At 44.0% G+C, this 22,449-nt stretch overlaps 1 long non-coding RNA gene across 1 annotated transcript; it reads left to right on the forward strand.

Moving 5' to 3' along the window:
• Positions 1-1,109: 1,109 nt before the first annotated feature.
• Positions 1,110-21,867, forward strand: LOC108585849. Its single transcript, XR_002521958.2, has 2 exons — positions 1,110-1,666; positions 19,903-21,867. It is a non-coding gene; the product is annotated as an uncharacterized LOC108585849 (long non-coding RNA).
• Positions 21,868-22,449: the final 582 nt, after the last annotated feature.

Genomic DNA, 22,449 nt, shown 5'->3' on the forward strand with positions numbered 1-22,449 from the left:
ATTTAATTTGTACAGTGTCCCCAAAAAGTCCTCATTTTACACATGTGGAAACTGAGGCTCGAGAGGCTCTTTTCTCAACAAAGTCACCCAGCTAGGGAGTAACAGGGCCAGGATTTCAACCCTGCTCCTTCTGATCCCAGAGTGCTGGCCCGTAACCAACATGCAGCCTGTAGGCCTCAGGACAGCCTTCCACAAGAGCTCTTACAAAATACTTTTTCTTAAATCATTTTCTAACAAAAGCATGCATACTTAACAGAATTTCCATTCCTTCTGCCCTCCTTTCAGTTCACATTTTCCATACTCTCATGTGATTCTAATTCTCCATAGATTGGCTTTGCTGAGTGTTATGTTTAGCATTTGGATTATGAATAGATTGTTCTGGTTATCCTGTTTATATTTTATATTGTTGAATCATCTTTTTTCTCACTAAGGAATCATGACAGTGTGAGGTGTATTTATGTGATGCCTGGCACTTTTTCTTTGTTTTTTTTTTTTTTTTCAGATGTGGTCTCACTGTCACCCAGGCTGGAGTGCAGTGGCTCAACCATAGCGCCACTGCAGCCTTGAACTCCTGGTCTCAAAGGATCCTCCCACCTCAGCCTCCCAAGTATCAGGGACTACAGGCATGTGCCACCACGTACAGATAATTCTTTTCTGTCCTTGACTTCTGATTCCACCCTGCAAGGTGGGCGCAGTATGAATGGGGGTATCCATGTGCCAACCAGGAAAAACCAAGACCCTGGTTTTCCGAGAGTCCAGATGCAGTGCCTGGGCTGGGAAATGGGACTTCCCGCCGTAGGCCAGCATAGGGCTTCCAGCACTGCTGTTCAGCGCTGAGGAGGGGACACTGGGGAGAGTAGCCCGCCTCCTGGCTCAAGCAGTGGCAATTATCACACATTTTTAGAGCTTTCAGTGTTTCATTCCGTAAATAATAAGTGGCCACTATCCTTAGCAAACTAATGTAGGAACGAAAAACCAAATACCCCATGTTCTCACTTCTAAATGGGAGCTAAATGATGAGAACTCACGAACACAAAGAGGGGAACAACAGACACTGGGGCCTACTTAAGAGTGGAGGGTGGGAGGAGGGAGAGGAGCAGAACAAATAACTACTGGGCACTAGGCTTAATACCTGGGTAATGAAATAATCTGTACAAAAAAACCCCATGACACGAGTTTACCTGTATAACAAACCCGCACATGTACCCCCAGAATACCTATAATTTCACCATCTAATTTGGTGCATATTTCTTCAACTCTTTCTGATAATATATAATAGATATAGGTTTCCACATGTAAATAGACCTCAGTGAGACTCTACCATACATGTTGGCTTGTAACATGCTTCATTCGCTTTACGTGTAGTGGGCATTTTCCCCTTGTCAATAATTTAAAATGTTTTCAATTTGGCTATGTAGAATTCCCATGTATGGCCATATCCTCATTTGTTTAATCCCTTCCTCTGTGCTGGACAATTCTCTGATTGTTTCTTTAGGATACATTCTGAGAGTGGAATTAGTTGGACAAAGTCTTGATGTCTGTTGCCAAATTGCTTTCCAGAGGCACCGAGTGTAGAAGCATGCCTGAAGTCTCCACACTTTCACCAGCCCTGGGTTGAATGAGTGGCCTCCTAGGTCTTGCCAAGCTTACCGATGTTTTAAAAAAGGTACCCAGTTTTAAGAATGTAATTAAATATTTAAACATATTTGTTAGATATTTTCAGTGCATTTTTAGTGACATGTTTGTATCTTTTTCTTTTTGATGTCAATGTTTTTCTTAATGATTTAAATAAGTTAATGAATTAAAGGTCATTCACTTTTTTAGGGGATCCAAATGCATCCATTAAAAGGTGGAAATTCCTTGCCTCACCCAAGGGATTAGGCCAGGTCCTCAGTGAGACTTGGAAATCAATTCTTACTCTTGAAATATGCCACCTACAAATAAGGAAGAAAGAAAGGACACGTTAATATCTTAATGCTTACAAGGCCTTTGGTAAGAAGCCAAAAGGGGGATGCATGAAGCATCTCATATGATGTGTCTATGAGAAAAAACTGCCATGGGGCCACGCACCGTGGCTCATGTCTGTAATACCAGTGCTTTGGGAGGCTGAGGCGGGTGGATCACCTGAGGTCAGAAGTTCAAGACCAGTGACCAGTCTGGCCAACATGGTGAAACCCCATCTCTACTAAAAATACAAAAAAAAAAAAAATAGCGGGATGTGGTGGCAGGTGCCTGTAATCCCAGCTATTCTCAAGGCTGAGGCAGGAGAATTGCTTGAACCCGGGAGGTGGAGGTTGCAGTGAGCTGAGATTGCACCACTACACTCCAGCCTGGGCAACAAAAGCGAAACTCCATCTCAAAAAAAAAAAGTGCCATAGATAGAAAAATAACGTATATTCAAAGTCACTGGATTAAGACTCAGAAAAAATGGATTCCAGCGAAGCTCCACTATGAAGTATTGGAAGGATCCCTAACTATTTCAGGCCTTCGTTTTGTCTGCTTGTAAAGTGAGAATTGATGTTTGGATGCACTCACCAATGAATTTACTGAAAGATTTTCCATCCTGTCATTCTATGGTCATGTACATTTTGTTCGCTTTTTCTCTCTCTTCCATTTGATAACCTTTCTGGTCAGTTGAGCCAATGCTGGACTTCGGACTTCAGATAGCTACTGGAGACTTCTCTGTTTTTAGGAGTCACTCCAGTGAGCTCAAAGGACCAAGACTTTCCATGGGTAGGTGTTTTAGAGAAGATGGAATAAGGTGGAAAGATGGCACAAACCGAAGGAACTGAATTGTACCCTCCTTGGACAGAAGATTTAGGTGACTCTTGAACGCCTTCTCATCCCTAGTTCTCTGTAAACCATAGTCTAGTCCCCTTTCCTGGGGGTTGCTGAGTGTGTGGGCCTGAGGGAGTTGTCCTCTAGCCCATATTCTATTGGGAAATTTCAGAAATCTTTAAAGCGATTTGCTAAGGAGCAACCCAGACATTGGGAAACTCAGTCTCTTTTTCACAAAAACAGCCTCTTTTTCTGGAAGACTGCTGGAAAAAGTAGAAAAAGCTTTCTGCTTTGGAATCAGAAAGACCTGAGTCTGAATCAAGGCATTGCCTCTATCTTAACAAGTAACTTTGGTGAAACAATCTTACCTCTCAGAGTCTCTCCCCTCTGGGTAAAATAGAAATAATAATACAAACCTCCCAGGATGGCTGCATGTTTCAGTGAAATAATGTATGTAAGTATCTCAGCAAGTCATGCTTCCTTTCTCCCTCGCTTTCTAATCTAAGAGGTGAATGGTTTCACATTTTGACCATTTTGTCCAATTCATCCAACAAACGTTTACCTGCAGTATTCAAAACATGGTACATAGTATTCAAAGCTAGGTACTCATGGCTAAACCCACGGTGAATCAAACGTGTCACCATCACTGAACTGCAGAACAGATGCAGTAAGAACCATTAGGCATATGGAGATCATTGTCAGGGTGGGCCAGAGGGAGGGGAGGCTATGCTAAGCTCTGTGGGAAAGAAGGCATTTGAACTGGATTTCTGTTGGGCAAGACTCAACTGCAGGTGACAATAAACCCAACTCCAGCAGCTTTAAGAGCACCAGGTCAGCTGAGCTCTGGGATGTGTGGGAAGAGGTATGGCTGGAAGAGTTGTTTGAGCTCTGCCTGCCACAGAAGACCTCGGCTGCCAGGCTGCAGATGGGCCCTCCTGGAAGAGTTAGCCCTGGGCAGGGTTCTCAGCTCCTCAGTGCCTGTCTTCCCAGGGTTCACTTCTCTAACACAGGCTACCCCACCCCGGGGATATTCTCCAGGTGTGCTCCACTTACAGCTATTTCTTGGCATTCTTTTTCTCATGTGAGATAAACTGTCCCCATGTCTTTTTAAGCACACAGTTGTCACAAATGCTTCCTAAGGTTCTGTTTAAACTCACCATCTGGATATTTCCCCAAATGACTTTGGACAACTTGTCATGCAGAATATGAGTCATTTTTCAATGGGGCTCACATCATTGGGGCCAGGGTGCATAGGGCATCTGATGGATTGAACCCAATCTGTGGGACTCAGCACTCTGCATCCTCTTGTTTCTCTCCACCATTGTTGCCCCATAGGCTGAGGACACAGCAACTGGGTATGAAATGACCGCTTTTCTCCCACAGAAGAGGGCTTTGCTCAGTCTCCTTTGTGTTCAGAAAAAAAGCATTTTGTCTTTACTAGTGGTTCTTTTCCATTCCTTTGAGTGAGTGTGCCACCAAACCTTTGATATGTCACATCCTGATACTTTAGTGAAAGTCCTGGCACTGGCTCCTGACCATTTGCAACATCAGCATCCTTTGTCATAAAGGTGACAGTGGGTGATGGTCAGAGGGTGGTGGATAGGGAAGAGGTCCTGTGCCCACGATGCCTTTATGACTGGATTATGCTTGCAAGGGAGGGAATGTCTAACAGCTTATCATGGGTACTACAAAAGTATAAAGTAGTCTTCAGGGAATGAAGAGGGATCTTATTTAAAAGGAACCTTAACTCATCATCTCCCATTTACTCACTCATTCAATCAACAAACTAAGTGGCAAGCAGAGTCTCAGAGGATCACTTTTACTGCTCTGCATTCCGTATAAGAAATGGACATAGTAGGTTGGACACTATGGGTCACGCCTGTAATCTTAGCACTTTGGGAGGCTGAGGCAGGCAGATTCCCTCAGCAGAGGAGTTCAAGACCAGCCTGGGCAACATGGCGAAACCCTGTCTCTACTAAAAATACAAAAAAATTAGCCGGGCATGGTGGCGCACTCCTGTAATCCCAGCTACTCTGGAGGCTGAGGCACAAGAATCGCTTGAACCTGGGAGGTGGAGGTTGCAGTAAGCCAAGATCGTGCCTTGGCACTCCAACCTGGTGACAGAGCAAGACTCTGTCTCCAAAAAAAGAAAAAAAGAAATAGCCATCTGAAACTCCTTATCGTATTTATTAAAATACTGATTGCCACAAATACCACAGAGAGTTTCAGATGGCTGTTTCTTATGTGTAATTTTAAACATAGATACATATACTTCTATATGTTGCCTTGAGTTTTTGTGGGTAAAGGCCGTGGACAAATAACTGATGAGGAAGGAAACAAAATCTCCATTTTCCAATAAGGTAGGGTTCCCCTGCTCTGAGAGATGAGAGAAATGATCAAGATGTAATGATAATAAATTTTTGCATTTTGTAGAGCCCTGAACTGTGTTCTCATCAACTGTCTTCTCTACTAGATGAAATTGGTTTAATTATCTTCATTTTTTCAGAGCAGGAAAGGCCTGCAAAGGCTAGACAGCCTGGCCTAGGTCACAGATCACACACTAGCTCTGAAGTCAAGACCCCCCAGATGCAAGTCTCTGACCCACAGCTGTGGGTTTGTCCCACCCCACTGCCTGAGGAGAGCACCCTACTGCCACGGTAAATTGCATTCCTATGATTTCCTAATTAAAATGGCAGTAATTAGCTCTGTTATTTTAACGTAGATCACTGATATCAATGTAGTCTTTTCCTTCACTTGCAAAAGTCCTTTTGCTTCCCACTATTTAATTAGGCCACAAGATAATCCCCCTAGCAACCTGCTGACCCCATTTGAAAAGCTGAGGTCTTATCTCATTGCAGAAGCAGCATCCTAACTGGGAATTAGAGTCTTCTATGTGCCCATGAACTCTGTCTACAAACACAAAGGCAGCCTCCTCACCCCTGGGTTTCGTCCTAGAGCGGTTTGTTTTCCCGCGCTACTGTTATGATCAAATGACACCAAGCTTTTATGTTTAAATAGCCATTTACAACTCATCAACTCTGCGATTTAGAGAGAAGCTGCAAGTTCAAAGTAATACAGTGAGTGGCAGAGGCAGAATTTAAATCCAAGCAGGCTGGCTTCAAACCCTGCTTGAACCATTGTCTGGTCCGCTCCCTCTGCAGCCTTTCTGCGGTGCTGAGGGCTGTGTTTGACAGCTGGACTAGGTCCAGGCCATAGAAGGGGCAAGACCAGCAGAGCAGTGAAGGGTCCTAGAACTGTCCTCTCCTATGGGCCCCTCCAAATGACGTGCACATCAGCTAATTCCACACAGGGACCAAAGGGTACACAGAAAAGAAGGGTGGGTGCTTGCCACATCCTGTCTGAATCTTCACAGCAAGGAGGGTAACATCTCAGGCCTATAGCTGAGGAGCCTGAGATCTAGGCAGGCCAAGTGAACCACCTAAAATCATGCAGCAGGTGGCGAGATGAGAATTAAACCCAGTCTGTCTGATGGAAAAGACCATTCTGCTATAGCAGACAGAAGGGTGGCAACATCATCCCATTTAGAATCAGAGGAGACAATCCCAGGTGCAGCTGGTGCCAGTCATCAAAGAGGATTAAGAAAGAGCCACTGGCGGCTCAATGTTGTAACTGGCAGTATAAACCAGGCTCAGGCAGAGTCGAAGGCTCCTTAGTTAAAACCTCAATAATTCCAGGGCTTTTGTTTCTCAAGGATCAAGATCCAAGACATGTTACAGATGGAACCTGCTTTCCTTAAGGGAGCCAGACTCAGTTGTTTCCTAGGAAAATCAAGACTCGAGTTGACACGTTCTGCTTCCTTCCATATAACGTGGAATTCAGCCAGTTCTCAGACTGACCCACATTCAGAAGACCCTGCGGTCTCGCCTTCATGATACCTGGGCATCCAGTGGTAGCAAGATGACAAAACACAAAAAGCAAGATGGTAGTGGGTACGGTTCCTGGAGCGATTGAAAGGACAGGATGAGAAGAGTGGATAGGGAAAGGTGAGTTCCCCGCCATCTTCATTCAGACACAATCTCTTCTTCAAGGCCATCTCCGCCTGTGAGGTCCAGGGAATAAGGAGGACAGGTCACGTCTTCCCTGCCGCCCTTACCCACACCTGCCCTCTTCCCCACTGTAGGAACCTCTGACCCACCCTTCTTCAGTAGAAGAACTGGCAAGACCTACATGAAAGATGAGATCCATTTGGGGAGATTAGCATTACATGTCTCCCTGCTCAGGAGACAGCCTCTGGGGCTGCAGGCCAGGAGAGCTACCGAAGCTGGCAGGACAGCCCAGAAAGCCAAGTTCCCTAAATATCCCCTTTCGCACTCCCCCTTGGAGTAATACAGCAGACCCCTGAAAGAGCAAGTTCTCGGAGGCCCACTCCTGGAGGACACCTGCACACTTGCTATGTCCCAAGATTCTCCCCATTCAAAGGACAGCACCTGGCATGGCTAAGGCTTGAGTCTATTCCGATTGGTGCCTATGCCTTTGGGTTGCAAAATATTTTATATCTCACCCTAGGTTCTGAATAAAATTTTACCAGACAAAAAGTTTTCTACTGCTTTAAAACAATTGAAAACCATTCTCCTGTGCTTTGCCACCCCTCTCTATGTCTAAGGTTTCTAACTGGAGCCCACACTTGTAAAATCAATAATCAACAAAAAATAATGGAATGTCAAGTTACAAGAAAAAATCATGGCCAGGCGCGGTGGCTCACGCCTGTAATCCTAGCATTTTGGGAGGCCAAGCAGGCGGATTGCCTGAGCTCAGGAGTTTGAGACCAGCCTGGGCAACATGGTGAAACCCTGTCTCTACTAAAAATATAAAAAAATTAGCCAGGCGTGGTGGCATGCCCCTGTAGTCCCAACTATTCAGGAGGCTGAGGCAGGAGAATTGCTTGAACCCAGGAGGCAGAGGTTGCAGTGAGCCAAGATCATGCCACTGCACTCCAGCCTGGGCAACAGAGGGGGACTCCATTCACCCCCACCCACCGGAAAAAAAAAAAAAAAAAAGCATGAAAAATATTTGGAAATCATATGACAAAGGGGTTATTGCCATACAAAATCAATAAGAAAAAAGAGAGCTCAATGGAAGAGAAGAAAGGGATATGCAAAACTGATTCCAGAAAAAAATAAATGCGTACAGCCAGTAAGCATAAAAATATGCAATCTCTCAAGTAACTTAAAAATTGCAAATTGAAACAAGAACAGGAGACGAGTTTTTGCATATTAAATTAATACAAGATAATGAAGAACTATAAAACCAATGCTGATGGGGATCATGAGCACTTTTCTGCATTTTTGGTAGAAATTATAAATTAATATGACTTTTCTGGGCCCAGAGCTATTTGACAGAAGGTATCAAAAGAATTAAAAGATACATAAACTCAATATATTTTGGGGTTCAGAATGAATAACAGCTCACATTCTAGATTCAGATAAACCAAGTTTGATCACAGTATTTCCTGTTTATAGCTGCTTAACTTTAGGCAAGTCACTGAATCTCCAAGTCTCAGTTACTTTATCTGTAAAATGGGATTAATTTTAGTGTCTGCTTCCTAAGTTTCTCTGAAGTTTTTTTTTTTCTTAGTCTGTCGCCCAGGCTGGAGTGCAGTGGTGGGATCTTGGCTCACTGCAAACTCCGCCTCCCGGGTTCCTGCCATTCTCCTGCCTCAGCCTCCCAAGTACCTGGGACTATAGGCACCTGCCACCAGGAGTTTCTCTGAATGTTAATTGCGGCAACATTTACAAGGCACTTTACTTAGTCACTGGCTCTTAGTAAGCACTCAACAAATATTCACTGTTTTATTGTCATTAAGAATCTATTTTAGGAACATGTGATTTGTTCACAATGTTCTTTATAATAACACAAGTTATGATGATGTCTAAAAAACGTGGTGTTTAAATTAATTATAGTTCATCCACATAATACATTTCCATGGAGATATTTTAAAATATAACATCTTTATTGACATAGAAAAATGCTTATATCATATCGCTAGTGTGAACCCTGAATATCTGAGACAGGTCCAGTCAATTTAGAAAGTTTATTTTGCCAGGGTTAAGGATGTGTGCCTATGACACAGCCTCAGGAGGTCCTGATGACATGTGCCCAAGGTGGTTGGAGAACAGCTTGGTTTAATACATTTTAGGGACACACGAGGCATCAATCAATATATGTATGATGAACATTGGTTTGGTCCGGAAAAGCAGCACAATTTGAAGCAAAAGCAGGACAACTCAAAACAGGAAGGCTTCCAGGTCATAGGTAGATAAGAGACAAATGGTTGCATTCTTTTGAGTTTCTGATTAGCCTTTCCAAAGGAAGCAATCAGATACGCATTTATCTCAGTAAGCAGAGGGATGATTTTGAATGGAATGGGAGGCAGGTTGGCCCTAAGCAGTTCCCAGCTTGACTCTTCCCTTTAGCTTAGTGACTTGGGGGCCCCAAGATTTATTTTCCTTTCACCCTAGCAAAGGAGAAACAGATGAAACACTATAATAGGAAACTATATTTTTAAGTCTTTACAAAGAGCCAAGAACATTGGTTGAACTGTTGAGTGATTATCATATTTGTGTGTGTGGTCAGACTCCCACGTGTTTTTTTTTCATTATGTGATTTTTAAAAATAGGGTCTTGTGTTTTTTTATTGATATGTCATAGTTGTACATATTTGGTAGATACATGTTATCGGGGGAACCCGCCCCCAATATTTCAATGTAGGTTCTTTCTATTTTCCATAAGTGTAGGCCAGCTGAGAAATAATGAGAAAGAGCACAAAGAGAGGAATTTTACAGCTGGGCCACTGGGGATGACATCACATATCAGTAGGACCGTGATGCCCACCTGAACCTCAAACCAATAAGTTTTTTATTAAGGGTTTCAAAAGGGGAGGGGGTGTAAGAACAGGGAATAGATCACATGCTTCAAAGGGCAAAAAGCAGAACTACTAATAAGGGTCCAACAAAGATCACAAGGCAAAGGACAAAAGCAGAACTACTGATAAGGGTCTATGTTCAGTGGTGCACGTATTGTCTTGATAAACATCTTAAACAACAGAAAACAGGGTTCGAGAGCAGAGAACCAGTCTGACCACAAATTTACCAGGGCAGAGTTTTTTCCCCACCCTAGTAAGCCTGAGGGTACTGCAGGAGAACAGGGCGTGTCTCAGTCCTTATCTCAACCACATAAGACAGACACTCCCAGAGCGGCCATTTATAGACCTCGCCCCAGGAATGCATTCCTTCCCCAGGGTATTAATATTAATATTCCTTGCCAGCAAAAGAATTTAGCGATATCTCTCCTACTTGCGTGTCCATTTATAGGCTCTCTGCAGGAAGAAAAATATGGCTCTTTTTGCCCGACACTGCAGGCAGTCAGACCTTGTGGTTGTCTTCTCTTGTTCCCTAAAAGTTGCTGTTATTCTGTTCTTTTTCAAGGTGCACTGATTTCATATTGTTCAAACACACGTGTTTTACAATCAGTTTGTACAGTTAACACAATTATCACAGTGGTCCTGAGGTGACGTACATCCTTCGTTTACGAAGATAACAGGATTAAGGGATTAAAGTAAAGACAGGCATGAGAAATTATAAAAGTATTATTTGGGAACTGATAAATGTCCATGAAATCTTCAAAATTTATGTCCCTCTGCTGCAGCTCCAGCCAGTCCCTCCATCTAGGGTCCCTGACTTCCCACAACACATGTGATATTTTGACACATGTGTAAAAGGCGTAATGATCAAATCAGAGCAATTGGCATGTCTAGCACCTCAAACATTTATCTTTTCTTTGTATTGGGAACGTTACAATTCTTCTGGCTGTATTGAAATGTACAATAAATTATTGATAGCTATAATTTCCCTACTATACTATAAAATCATAAGACTTATTCCTTCTACTTAACTGTATTTTTGCACACATTTATTTTTTAAACCAGTTTTAGGTTCACATAAAAATTGAGTGTAATGTACTGAGTTCCCATATGTTCTCCACCCACCACACTTGCAGCCACCCCCACTGTCAACGTCCCCCACCAGGGTAGTGCATTTGTTAGAACTGATGACAATTCTACATTGACACATCATTATCACCCAAAGTTCATAGTTTTTATTAGGGTTCACTCTTGGTGCCGTGCATTCTTTGAGCTTTGACAAATGAGTAATGACATGGATCACCATCATAGTATCATATGGAATAGTTTCACTGCACTAAATATTCTCTGTGCTCTGCCTCTTCATCTGTCTCTCCCACCAATCCCTGGCAACAACTGAACTTTTTACTGTCCCTATAATTTTACCTTTTTCAGAATATCATATACAGCATTTGGAATTATACAATGTGTAGATTTTTCACACTGGCTTCTTTCACATAGAAATATGCATTTAAGCTTCCTTCACATCTTTTCATGACTTGGCAGCTCATTTATTTTAAGCATTGAATAATATTTCATATTCTGGATGTCCCACAGTGTATTTACTCATTCATCTGTTGAAGGACATCTTGGTGCTTTTAAATTTTGGTGATTATGAATAAAGCTGCTATACATATCCACATGCAAGTTTTTATAATTTTATAGCATCTTTATTATGACATATAATTCATATATCATAAAATTCACCCATTTAAAGTATACAATTCAATAATTTCTCATATATTCACAGAGTTGTACAACCATCACCGTGATCAATGTTGGAACACTTTTGTAACCCTCGAAAGAAACCCTGTACTCACTAGTAGCCACCCACCCAACCCAACCTTAGGAAATCATTAACCTACTGTCTATAGATTTATGAACTCTGGACATTTCATGAAAGTGGAATCACATGACAGGTGGTCTTTTGTGACTGGCTGCTTTTATTTAGCATAATATTTTTAAGGTTTATCCATGTCACAGCACATATCAGCACTTCATTCCTTTGTATTGCTGAATAACATTTATTGTATAGACACCATATTTTCTTTACCTACACATTAATTAGTGGACATTTAGATTGCTTCCACCTTTTAGCTATTGTGGATAATGCTGTTGTGAACATTCATGTACATACTCTTCTGTAGACCTATATTTTCATTTGTCTTGGGCATATCTCCAGGAGTGGAATTGCTGAGTCACATGGTAACTCTGTCTAACCTTCTAAGGACCTGCCAATCTGTTTTGCAATGTAGCTGTACCAGACATACACAGACTATGAGGGTTCCAATATCTCCCACCCTTACCAACCCTGCTATTATCTGTCTTTTTTATGACAGCCATCCTAGTGGGTGTGGAGACTTGTTTTCATACAAGGTGCATTTCTCTGTTTTACAATGATGCTTATCACTTTAGAAATTGTGAGGGGTGTGTTACTAAAACAAACCATAAAAGTCACAAAGTCCTCTGCTGGGATTTCCATTAGCAAAAGTACATAGAAATGCAGTTCCAGTTTGGGAAGTTGGGTGGGTGTCTGTGGGAGAACAGAGACATGGGGGGACATCTTTGCGCCTGCCTCTCTTGCTCTTCTCTGAGGCCCTGACCTCACTCCACAGTTTCCCCAACCCCACCTGGCTGCCCTCTATGGGCATGGCAAAGGCAGCCTTCTCCACAGTTCATTCTTCATGTGCAGTTCTTTCTCCAGGCTGTGTAGTGTGGTTGGAAGCCTCCTAGCCTGCAGAGTTAGGCAGACCTGGGTGTGAACCCTGCTGTGGGACCTCTGCTAGTACATGACCTCTTGAGCTTTGCCATCCTCTATAAAACTGAGACACATCTCAGCCTCACGGCGTTGCCAATGGCTAAACGCAAAACAGCTGTCCAGGGTGCTCACAAGAGGTGTGTCCCCTCCCCCCTTTTCTGCACTTCTGCTCTGTGCATGTGGGGATTGGCCCTCTCTGCCTGCATTTCAGGTTTACTTTCTGGTTTGGGTCTCACTTTACTGTGTTCCTTGGCTAGTGGACAACAGAAAGCACTACACAATTAAAAGACCTCTAAGGGTATTACAGGAAAATGCTGGAAAGAGCACTGAGCTTTATTAGGTCCTCTTATAGGCAATGTCAGCCCCCAGCAAGGACCAAACCTTTATGAAAAGGTGAGGTTCAGAACTATGCACCTCAATATGCTCCAGGTCACCAGTTTCGCTTAGTGCCTCCAGTATTGCTGGAGTGTACGTGTGATTAGTACTGTGCTCCTGGAAAGTCACAAACTCCAGATGTCTCAGAGATAGTCAAATGACAGGGGACTTTTCTTTCCTTTTAAGTGCAAACCTAATAATATGATCATTGTCTGTGTAGCCAAGTTACAGAACTCAAAACAATGCTAAGAATTGTAGCAGTGGCTGTTAATTGAGGATTTAATGCCTTTAACTCTGCTAGTGGTTTACAGACACTATCTTAATCCTCTGGCACTCATGAGCTTCCTTGTGTAGCCCCCTGTTTCCTTGCCTTCTCAAATGTTGCAGAAGCAATTCCTTGCCCAGTTGGTGTTTTTATTCTGTATTTTTGATGCTTTGACATCTTGGGGCTTTGCTGATCCTGGAGGGACCACCCCTTACTGGACTAGCGAATTCCTAGGAATAGCAAACTTCTGGTCTGTGAGTCAATGTACCTTTCATATGCAAACCAACCAATCCAGCGCCATACTCCAACCACCTCCTATGTCTGCTCTCACACTCCAGGCCACTGTTTACCTGCTCTAATCACCCTAGGGCCAGATAACTTGGGACAGCCCTAGGGAAAGACAATTAGGGACAGACAACTAGGGGCAGCCCCTGTGCCCAAGAGCCTGCTAAAAGTATTCAAATTAGACAATCCTAAAGCTGCTTACACTACCTCACCTGTTCCTCCTGTAGAAACCTCAGTAAAGTACTGACATAGGTGCTTCTCCATGTGGCCCTGCATGCCCTACTTCTAGGGACCTGTGAGTAGCAAACTTCTTCATGACAGTCGCTTTCATGTCTCACCATACCAGCTTAAAACAAATTTGAGATGCCTTTTAAACACTCCTAGAGACCCAGTCTAGAGCCACCTGGCTTCCCGACAGCTTTCAGATGATTTCTGCAAGCACCTAATTATCTGTATTAATTATCTGTATACCTAACACCCACTAGGGGACTTTCTGTTTCCTGCCATTAACTCTGATGATAGGGTAACTAACTCCAGACTGTGGAGCTGAGCATGGACAAAGACGCACACTGTTCACCTTGAGCAACCAAGCCCTCACCCAGGAAGCTCTGCTCTATTTACACTGGTATTTGGATCCTAATCTACAGTCCCAAAGCCTTGCCTCTCTGAAAGCATTGCCCCAACTACAAAATGTTGCTCTGTCCATTATGTGACCTTTGTTGGCCAGCCTCCAGGTAAAGCTGTTGCCTGCGTAAGTGTTTTGCAATTCCTTGAGGTCTGGATCATTTCCCTGTAGTGACCTGGGCTCCGGGTTAGGTTTCAGTCCCAGGGGAACAAGAATCCAAGACTTTAGTGAAGCTGAACTGAGCCGCCTTTCCATTTATGGAGAAGTCCAGGAGATGGCAGGGAATCTAAGAAAACTTTCTTCTGCCTCCAACATTTTCGGAGTAGTGCTTTGGCTCTCCTTGAGGCTTAGGGGAAAGTTTTGGGCCAGAGCCCATCAGATATTCCTACCTGTATGTTTCCTGTGGACTCTTTGGGGAAACTTCTCACACTATGGGTAGATCCTATAGCATGTTCTGGTAGTAAAAAGATTCAAGTCCAATCTAAGCCACTCAGATCTTCTGTTTTGCTTTTTTTTTTTTTTTTCATCTCATGTCCCATTCAAAGCAGTTGCCTTTTCCCCAGCTCCGGCAAGGAATAGGACAGCTCAAGCCCCAGGAATAGGACATGGTGTGTCCTTCATATGCCCTGTTGCACCTGGAGCTGGGGAGGGAGTGGGTGGGGGAGGGGAGATGTGAACTCAAGGCTGCCTCACCTGACTCTTGGAGTATCTGTCCATGGGTCTTCTATGTGGCAGATGACCAAAAGTTGGCCCTTACATTAGTTTGCTAGGATTGCCATAGCAGCATACCTCAAACTGGGTGTCCTACATCAACAGAAATTTATTCTCTCACAGTTCTGAAAGCTAGAAGTTCAAAGTCAAGGTGTTGGCAGGACCAGCCTCCCTCTGAAACCCCTGGGGCTGGGTCCTGTTTTGCCTTTTCCAGCTTCTGGCAGCCCCCGAAGCACTGTCCTTAGATAGTGACACCTATCTAAGCGACAACTCCAATCTTTGCATCTATTCAAATGGTGCTCTCTTCTCTGTGTCTGTTTCCAAATTTCCCTCTTCTAATAAGGACAACAGTCATATTGGATTAAGGGCCCACCCTGGTCCACTACAACCTCATTCTAAGTCATTACATCAGCCCCAACCCCATTCCCAAATAAGGTCACCTTCACAGGTTCTAGGGGTGAGGAATTCATTCAACACATCTTTTTGAGGGACACATCTCAACCCATAACAGCCCTCTTTCTTTTCTGTCTCCAAGGAGGTACCTTTTGTGGGTTCTTGAGAGATATCTACTAGCCTCACTTCCATCCCTGCCCCTACCTGGGGCCTGCTGGCATGGCAGACGCACCCTCTCATCTGACCTCTCCCAGCTCCTTCTCATCTCTTCTCTCCCGCCCCAGGGGCCTGCCCTGGAGTTCTGGCAGGCAGCCTGCTTGGGCAGGGTTGTTTCCAGAGTGGCTCTAGTCTGGCCCCTTCCTTGGTGTTCCCTCGGCCCAGCCAGTCTCTGGGGTTGCAGGCTGCTCCCCAGGCTGCCTGACCATCCTCCTCATGCATCCTGGACATCTTTAGGAAAAAAGCTGACTCTAGCGTGTGACCTCCAAAGTTCAGGAGGCCAAGGTGTCACCCAACGTTGCCACTGCACTCTGCTCTGGCCTTGTAGTGGCCCTGGTACACAGTTCAGCAGCTCAGGAGATATCCAGCATGCAGTCAGAAACCAGACTGGCCCATGGACACCCCCTCCCCTCCCCCAGAGAACCTCCTGCCCCTTCCCCTCATTTAGGATGAGGAGCCCTGGCTTTTCTCTTCCCTCTCAGAAAAGAAGAAGAAACAAGTTAGGCACAATGGTGTGGGTCTGTAGCCCCAGCTACTCAGGAAGCTGAGCTGTGAGGATCCCTTGGGCCCAGGAGCCCAAGGCTGCAGTGAGCTATGATTGGGCCACTGCATTCCAGCCTGGGTGACAGAGCGAGACTCTGTCTCTAAAAATAATAAAAGGAAGAAGAGGACAAACACCGCCACAAGCTCCACATCTGTGCATTTGCTTTAAGGGACAGCTTTCTCTGATCAGTCTTCTCTGAATTTCTCATCTCTTGTGTAGGTTGGATGCAAGTGGTGAGCAAGGGTCACAGGTTTTTGCAGATCTGGACATTTCTGTGGGCATGTGTCTAACACCTCCTTTTAAAATGTGTGAGAACCCATTGTCTTCACTTCTGAGGACTCAGGAAATCTCAATGGAGAAGTTCCATTCAGCATCCTGATTGGTTGATGAGATGCCTCATTCATAGAAAACACTTGGTAAATGGCAGTCTTGAAAGTTGAAGTTCCAATGAGTGCAGTCCCAAAGTGCTGCCATTTCCTTTCATAAATGCTACTGGCAGATATTAGGATTTTTCACCTTTAAGATGATGCAAAAGCCATATGCGTTTAGTGGAAACAGTGCTTCAAGCACCCATACAACCATTCTGTTTTCACTTTCAGTACAGCATTCAATACATTACATAAGATATTTAGCACTTGATTACTAAATAGGCTTTGTGTTAGATAATTTGCCCCACTGTGGGCTAATGTAAGTGTTCTGAGTGTAGTTAAGGTAGGCGAGGCTAAGCTATAGTATCTGGTGTGTTATGTATATTAAATGCATTTTCAGCTTCAGCTACAAGGACTGCAGGAAACGTCGTGCCCCTCCAATGCAAGCCCAGTGAAAGACAAGCTACCAAGTGTCTGCTCTTTCCTCGATACTGTACTGTTGTCTCCCAGGCCCCTGAACTTGGATAGGTGGAAATGTGTGCATGTGCCAGCGACCTGAGCCATCCAAAACCCCTTCTAAGAGAGCGTTTGCGACCATTCCATCCAAAAGAGAACCCACTCCATGCCCAGAGAGTCTTCCTTTGCCCTTCGTAACTGTTCTTCTGAGCAGTTATCATTACCTGAAACTACGTTAAATTATACAGATGCCCATAGTTACATCCCTATAAACCCATCATAAGTTTAAAATATTGTAAACTGAAAATGCATTTAATACACCTAACCCACCGAATATCATAGCTTAGCCTAGCCTATGTTAAATATGCTCAGAACACTTATCATCTAACACAAAGCTTATTTAGTAATCAAGATATCTCACGTTATGTATTGAATGCTGTACTGAAAGTGAAAACAGAATGGTTGTATGGGTACTTGAAGTACTGTTTCTACTAAATGCATGTTGCTTTTGGATCCTCTTAAGGGTGAAAAATTCTAAATTGAACCATCATAAGTTGGTGACCATCTGTAGATTGTCTTTTCTTCATTGGATTATATACTTCAGAGAACCAGGCCCTGTCTGCTGTGTTTCCTGTAGCACCCAGGGTTTAAAACAGACTGACACAGGGTGGGGGCAGTGGGTTGGATGGTGCTCCCTTACCAAAATATGCATCCATTAAAATCTGTGCATCTGACTGTATTTCGGGAAAGGGTCTTTGAAGATATAATGAAAGATCTTGAGTTGAGATTATTCTGGATTAAGCTGGGCCCTAAATCTAATGACAAGTGTCCTCCTGAGAGAAGGGAATATGGGGAGACACAGAGGATAAGACTATGTGAAGACAGAGGCAGTTTGGAGTCACACAGCCACAAACCAAGGATGTCTGGAGCTGCCTGAAGCTGCCAGAAGCCAGAAGAGGCAAGGAGGGATTCCTACTAGACCCTCTGAATACAGGGGCCACAGCCCTCTCCCTGTCAACACACTGATTTCAGTTGGTAAATGTTTGCTGAATGAGTGAATGAGGTATTTCTGCATCATCCCTTGCAGCCGTATTCAGCCTCTTTCTTTGGGATCCTGGAGAGCTCATTGCATCAAGAGTTCACCTCTAAAGTGGGGAGCTCTCAAGTTGGTGTCAGGACCACTGAGTTTAAGTCTGAGCTCTGCTATTAAGTGTCAGTTCCTGCTCCTGGCCTCAGTCTACCCAGATGGAAGAGATGTCTCCATGATCCGTGATCTGCAGGAACACTACGGAGACCAAGAAGGTTCTCAAAGCACCTTTCTCTAGGCAGCCCTGTGTGCCCCAGGTCTGAGGCCTCAGCTGGCAGAAGGCCCCCAGGGTCTCTCCAGAGCAGGGCACGGGCTGTGTGCCCAGCAGTGGCAGCTGCTGTGTGTCTGTGTCTGCCCAACCCTCAGTGTCTTGTGGTTACCTTAGTGACCATCTCTTTCCCAGGGCTCCCAGCAGCAGATGGGACCAGCTGGTGGTAGGGCTGGGGTGAGTTGTCCCCTGGCTGGGAGACAAGCCTTGCCCACCACAAAGGACTTTTACTTCTGGGTCACAGTGGGGGATAATCGCTTAGGGATTATAACCTATTGGTTATAAAGACTTATTTTCCATTCCATGGATGTAGAGATGCCCTTTGGTTTTGCCATGTTTCCTGGAAAGTCTGGCCAGCTTCCTAACATAGAGAAATGTCTTAACATTGGATGTTTGTAAAAACTTACAGAAAGCCTTATTTATCCACAAAATACTGTTGGAGGGCAAACCCTGGGTTAATTTCATCAGGCTTATGAGGAATTAAAAAAATTCAGATCCCCAAATATTTGAGATGAAGTTCAGCCAACCTCAGTCTTCTGACCTTTCTAGTGACTCCAAGTCCTCCTGGACAGCTGCTAGCCTGTTAGAGCAATTACATCCCTGACAGCTGGGTGGAATCAAAAGGACATTGGGGTAGGTTTCAGAACATGTGAGCCCTACATCAACTTTTGTGACTTCAGGAAAGTTCCTAGCTCTCTCCGGGCCTCTGTTGGATCACTGGAAAAATACAGATCACAGTATCTGCTGTGCCCACCTCAGGAGGTATTGAGAGGATCCAGGTACTCTTTGGAGGGACTTCCTAAGAAAGGGCTTGGAGAACCCTGAGGAATGGATGAGAAAGCAGGTGAAGAGGGCTTGGTGTGCAGTGAAGGATTTGTCTTGCCCAAAGAAAGGTGTGGCTTCAATCCCTACGTCTGAGAGGTAAACCCTAAGCCTGGGAATGTTTTGCTGAATTGGAGTGTCTTTGTTTATTTGGGGGCCTTGGACTATGTCATATAGGCTATGCTAGAATCATGATTTATGGTGAAGCCCTGGGGCCACAGCTCAACCTCTGGAGAGACTGGATACTAATCTCAGCCATGTGGGTTGTCAGCTGTGTCTACATGGCTGGCCTCCAGCAAAAACTCTGAACACCAAGGCTCTGGTGAGCTGCACTGGTTGGCAATACTTGTGTTGCCAAACATCAGCATTGCCAACATTTGTGTTACCACACATCCTTGTTGAAAGACGTAATCGCTGCTCACATATGCCACTGGGAGAGCGCAATTGGAGGCTCATGCCTGGACCCTGCCTTGTGCGTCTCTTCTTGTTGCTGATTTTTGTCTGTGTCCTTTCAATGTAATAATCAAAACTGTAAGCATGACAGCTTTGCTGAATTCTGTGATCCTTCTAGTGAATGACTAAGCCCAAGGGTGGTCTTAGGGACCCTTTCTCCAGCATAAACTTGTATATGGAGAATGGGCAACAGTCAAGGAAGGCTGAGCAGCAGAGAACGCCCAAGCAGGTCCCAGGGAAATATGGGATGGGACAGTACTCCTGGGTTCCACTGGACACTCACTGCTGTTCCTGCCCTACCTTCACCTCTGCCCTGGCCTCTCCATTCTGCCACTGCCACAGGAAATTGTCTCTAATAATCATGCATCTTTGCACTTCTCCCTCAAGACTCAAAATCCTGGGAAGGAGACCTAATTAGCTAAGCCTGGTTGCTTGGGGTTGGCAGAGGATTTGCCTGGTAGAGGGGAGCATGCTTCTCACATAATGGGAAATCCCTCTAACCCCCAAGTAAGAAGGGTGTTTCGATGCTGAGAAAAGATATTTATCCCAAATGACTCATATGGATTTTTCCCATCTCCAGAACTCATCTCTGAAATTAAAGAGTAGAGGAAAACTGACTGCTTGGAAGCAGGTGAGTTTCATGGGTGTGTGGAATCTATGCAGTTGCATGGGGCCCCAGACTCAGAAAGACTCTGCTCTTATTGTAATGTTTTGTTACTGTCTTGAAATACTTAATTTTTCAGTAAGGGACCCACATTTTGATTTTGTATTGGACCCTGCAAATTATGGAGCTTATCCTGCTGGGAAAGCACCAAGCATCATGCAAATGCAAGGGCTGGCCGTAACCTTCAAAGTTATTTTCACAGCTGACTCTTTTTTAAATTTTTTTTAATTACTCATTTTGACTTAGGCTTAAAGACACTACCATCTGTCCCACTGGTAATACCTCAAAAAACAATGCCCTCTTTGGGCGCCAATGGCTTTCTAAACACTAGACCCACTGGCCTGCTCTGCCGTTGTCTGCTCCATTTGACTTCAAGCTCTCGGTGCTTCCGCTCCATTTCTCTCTCCCTTTCCCTCCAGCCATGCTCCTCCCTGGATCTTGGCCATTCTGCACTGTCCTGCTTTGCCCGTATTTCTCCAGCTGCTGTTTCTTTGTCTTCTTCACTGGTTCCATTTGCTATACTTCCCCCTCTGCCCTTCAAACCTGGATGTACCCCCAGGGAGAGTTTTCTGTTGTGTCTGTTCTCCTCTCTAGACATGCCAGTTTTCTCTTGTGCCTTCAAGCAGAACTTTTCAGCTGAGTCTTCTAAGGTGACTGTTCTGACCAGCTGTGGCAGCACCACATGGATATCGCAGCAAGTCCACACCTAGTATCATCAGCAGGGCCACATCTATCTACCCCATGGACCTCCGGATTCTGCCTATGGGACCATCAGCCTTCCATCTTAATTGGTCTTAACTTCTTTTCTGCTTCCATATTGCTGTCATGTGGTGCCTTCTAGCTGTGTCTCACATGGTGGAAGGGGTGAGCAAGTTCCCTGGGGTCTCTCTTATCAGAGCACTAATCCCGTTTATGGTAGCTCTGCCCCTATGACCTAATCAGGGCACTAATCCCATTCATGATGGCTTCTAACCCCCAGGGTAATGGTATTAGGAAATGGAGTCTTTAGGAGGTTCATTACCTTGGGAGTTAGAATTTCAACATATAGTTTGGAGGGGACACTAACATTCAGGCCGCAGCATGACCCCCAGTGCAGATATTGTGAAGCCCCAACAGTGTTCTTGGATGTGGTAGTGACCTTGAGGATATAACAGAGTAAGGAAGCAAAAAAATAGAAGCCAAAGCCACAATGGCTATAAAAGGAGTCATCATTCTGCCATGAGAAGTCTGCCTCCAGACTCCATTTACATAAGATAAAGATAAACATCGATCTTGTTTAAGCCACGTGTTTGGTTAGATGCAAGAAAGCTAATTATAAGCTCTGAATGATACAGGTGTGAAATGAGTCCCAAGCATTGCAGAAAAGCTTCAACTGTGATTCTCTTGTCTTTCTATGAACTGAGAGATGAATGAATTTACACAGCTACCAAGAGTGCTGTGGGAACCCTCCAAGAGAATTCAAAAGAGAAGTGGGATTTTGACAAAACAAGTCAGATTCAAGACTTGAGGACCACATAGGAGCACTGGGGATCTGAAAATGCTCTGTGAGCTTGTGTTTATAAATCCACTGTGACCCAACCAACATGCACTTTGGGATGAAAAGGGCCTGGAATATAAACAGAAGAACTACTTGCAAGACACAAGGATTATTTTCAATGTGATTATAAATACAGCCTGGTGAGGCTTGGAGACATTGAGATAAAGAGGAGTGTGTTTGTGTGTCCATGCATGTATATCCTAGAGGTGCATGGTAAATATGCATTTGACCAGATTCCAAATTGGCAAATGGTAAAGTCTGTCTCTGTCAAGGCAAAAAGTGAATATTGTAATCATAGATTGATGTTATGCAATGAAAAAATAAATCTGATATTTTGTCCCAAATACATTAATTTAAAATTGTTATTGTTAAGACAACTTAGTATTCAATGTTACATTTTGAAGTTATAGTGTAGGAATCATGTGTCTTCATCATCAGGGACTGTGTGATTCCTAAATCACTAATTTGCATGTTTGTTAATACCAGATAGATACCCACTTCCTGCTATTGATAGAGGAAGATCTGTTTGGCCAGCTCTGCTGGAAATGGTAAGGGGTGGCTGATGGTAATGTTGTCGAAGAATTATCAGCTTTCCTCAAACTCCTTTCGTTTTTAGTAAGCAACTAAGGTCATGACTTACTGTCTCCTCACCTACTTGACAGGAGAATTTGGTTCATGATGCTGATGCAATTTCATGGAAGCAATTTGATCAACTAATGTTTTGAGCACTTGAAAAAGATACTTCCACACAACTTTAATAACTTAGATAAAATAAACTAATTCATTGAAAGACTATAAGAACTAATAAGGGAGAAATAGATAATCTCAATAGACCTGTAATTACTAAAAAATCAAATGGATAATTAAAATTTAAGAAAAGTAAAGCACTAGAATTTCAGTGGCGAATTCTGCAAAACATTGAAGAA

The sequence above is a fragment of the Papio anubis genome, chromosome 3, assembly GCF_008728515.1.
Source record: "Papio anubis isolate 15944 chromosome 3, Panubis1.0, whole genome shotgun sequence".
NCBI lineage: Eukaryota > Metazoa > Chordata > Mammalia > Primates > Cercopithecidae > Papio > Papio anubis.